The sequence below is a fragment of the Mustelus asterias genome, unplaced genomic scaffold (genome assembly GCF_964213995.1).
Source record: "Mustelus asterias unplaced genomic scaffold, sMusAst1.hap1.1 HAP1_SCAFFOLD_87, whole genome shotgun sequence".
NCBI lineage: Eukaryota > Metazoa > Chordata > Chondrichthyes > Carcharhiniformes > Triakidae > Mustelus > Mustelus asterias.
The window spans coordinates 451,311-454,486 of record NW_027590140.1 but is presented as its reverse complement, the minus strand read 5'-3'; positions in this window follow the sequence as shown (position 1 = coordinate 454,486).

The following is a 3,176-nucleotide window of genomic DNA, read 5'->3' as shown; positions in this document are numbered from 1 at the left end:
AAGAAGGCATATGGCATGCTTGCCTTTATAGGACGGGGCATCGAGTATAAAAGTTGGGGTCTGATGTTGCAGATGTATAGAACGTTGGTTCGGCCGCATCTGGAATACTGCGTCCAGTTCTGGTCGCCACACTACCAGAAGGACGTGGAGGCTTTGGAGAGAGTACAAAGGAGGTTTACCAGGATGTTACCTGGTATGGAGGGGCTTAGTTATGAGGAGAGATTGGGTAAACTGGGTTTGTTCTCCCTGGAAAGACGGAGGATGAGGGGAGACTTAATAGAGGTGTATAAAATTATGAAAGGCATAGATAGGGTGAACGGTGGGAAGCTTTTCCCCAGGTCGGTGGTGACGTTCACGAGGGGTCATAGGTTCAAGGTGAAGGGAGGGAGGTTTAACACAGATATCAGACGGACATATTTTACACAGAGGGTGGTGGAGGCCTGGAATGCGCTGCCAGGCAAGGTGGTGGAGGCGGACACACTGGGAACGTTTAAGACTTATCTAGACAGCCATATGAACGGAGTGGGAATGGAGGGATACAAAAGAGTGGTCTAGTTTGGACCAAGGAGCGGCGCGGGCTTGGAGGGCCGAAGGGCCTGTTCCTGTGCTGTATTGTTCTTTGTTCTTTGTTCTTTATAACTGATCAAAAGGAATCGAGTCACGGGGAATACAGATCACAATTATGAGATTGACCATAGTGAACTACATTTAACCAAAGTGAACTACATTTAAATAGTCGAGATTGAAGAATTATCTGCTATTGACACTTGTGTCTTTTTTATTATGGGCGTGAAATATTCAGGCGCATAAATTCCAGCCATTTAAATGAAAGTCCAGTAGATCCGCACTAAATCTCGATTTCCTCATCTGTCTGAGTGGTTTCTTTTTCCTATTTCTTTGTTTTGAAGAACGATTAAAGAGAAAGATTCTTCTGGGAAATGTGCGCCATTTCCGATAGTTCGCTTGCAGTATCACTTGTGTTAGTCCCCTGGAGCACATACTACAATTCGAACAGTTCCAGATGGTGATTAGCTGCGTTAATCTGCACCCACGAACTCATTAAATTCTGTTGTTGACTGAACGTGATGCGAATATGTGCACAGTGTCGAAATCGAAATGTTTCTTTCCTGTCATTTCGTCACAAAGCTATCAACATTCTTATTTTACAGAAAGCATTTGAGGCCGAGGTCAGAGCAAAGATCATATGGCTGCAATATCAAGATTCGGATAACGTTCAGCAACGAAAGTCTAATACAGATAGGAAATATACAGTAAATGGCAGCACCCTTAAGAGTATTGATAGACAAAGGGATCTGGGTGTACAAGTACACAGGTCACTGAAAGTGGCAATGCAGGTGGAGAAGGTAGTCAAGAAGGCATACAGCATGGTTGTCTTCATCGGCCGGGGCATTGAGTTTAAAAATTGGCAAGTCATGTTGCAGCTTTATAGAACCTTATTTAGGCCGCACTTGGAATATCGTGTTGAATTCTGGTTGCCACACAACCAGAAGGATGTGGAGCTTTGGAGAGGGTACATAAAAGATTTACCAGGATGTTGCGTGGTATGGAGAGGATTAGCTACGAGGTGAGATTGCAGAAACTTGGTTTGTTCTCACGAGAGCGACGGAGGTTGAGGGGCGCCCTGATAGAAGTCTACAAGATTATGAGAGGCATGGACAGAGTGGATAGTCAGAAGCTTTTTCCTCGGGTGGAAGAGTCAATTACTGGGGGACATAGATTTAAAATGCGAGGGGCAAGGTTTAATGGAGATGTACAAGGCAGACTTTTTAAACAGGGATTAGTGGGTGCCTGGGACTTGTTGCCAGGGGAGGTAGTGCAAGCGAATACGGCAGTGACTTTTAAGGGGCGCCTTGACAAGTACATGAATAGGAATGGGAATAGAGGGATATGGTCCCCGGAAAGGTCGGGGGTTTTGGTTAATTCGGGCAGCATTGTCGGTACAGACATGGAGGGCCGAAGGGCCTGTTCCTGTGCTGTAATGTTCTTTGTTCTTTGTACTGAAATCATACAGATTTTCCTCAATCTAAATTAGGAAGCTCAATAAATGTTTCTGCCAGGTTTTGAACCCGGAACCTTTCGCCTCTCTGCAATGTTCAACTGCACTGTATTGCTGCAGTTTCAAATGATTAGACTGAGAGGCCATGTCACTTGTTTCAGGAAGATAACCGTTACTTTCAATGTGATTGCTCAACTTATCTTGAACTTCAAAATTTGAAAGCGATCGCCTGGCAAATATCTAAGGGATCAATGATTTCTGCTCATTCACTAATGCATCATATTCATCTTCCTTCGAATAATCTCAACCACTTGTGCTGATTAATTAAAGCAAATTACTGCGGATGATGGATTCTGAAACCAGAGGAGAAAATGCTGGAAAATCTCACATGGTCTGGCAGCATCTGTAACGAGAGAAAGGAGCTGACGTTTCGAGTCCAGATGACACTTTGTCAAAGCTCATTGTACAATAGTACTCAGTATTTGTTTCAATATTTAGTATCAATGCATGATTTAACACATATGTCTGAATATCTCTGAACTTGAATATCACTGAATTGCAAACGTAACTGGCCAACGAAAAGAGTCGAGTCACCGGGTAATACAGATCCCATGGTGTTTGTTTGAGATTGGCCATCGTCAGCTTTTAAACAAAGTCAACTATAATTAAATGGAAGAGATTGAAAAATTATCGGTGAGGTATACTTGAGCCTTTTTTATTATAAGTGTGAAACACTCAGGCGCATAAATTCCAGCCACCAATAGGAAAGTCTAGTTGATCCGCACTGAGTCTCCATTTCCTCATCTGTCTGAGTGTTTTTTTTCCGATTTCCATGTGATGAAGCAAGATTTTTTTAAAAAGATTCTTCTGGGAAATTTGCACCATTTCCCCTAGTTCCCCTAGTTCCCCTAGACTTCTATCAGGTCGCCCCTCAACCTCCGTCGTTCTAGTTCACTTCGAGTATTACTTGTGTCTGTCTTTTTGAGCACACACTCCCATTAGACATGTTTCAGATGGTGATTCGCTATTTTAGTTTGCACCTATGAACCCATTAAATTCTGTTGTCCACTGAACAAGATGATACTATGTGCGTGTTGTCAAAATAGAGACGTTTCTTTCCTGCCAGTGCGTCAAAAAACAAATCAGCATTTCTTATTCA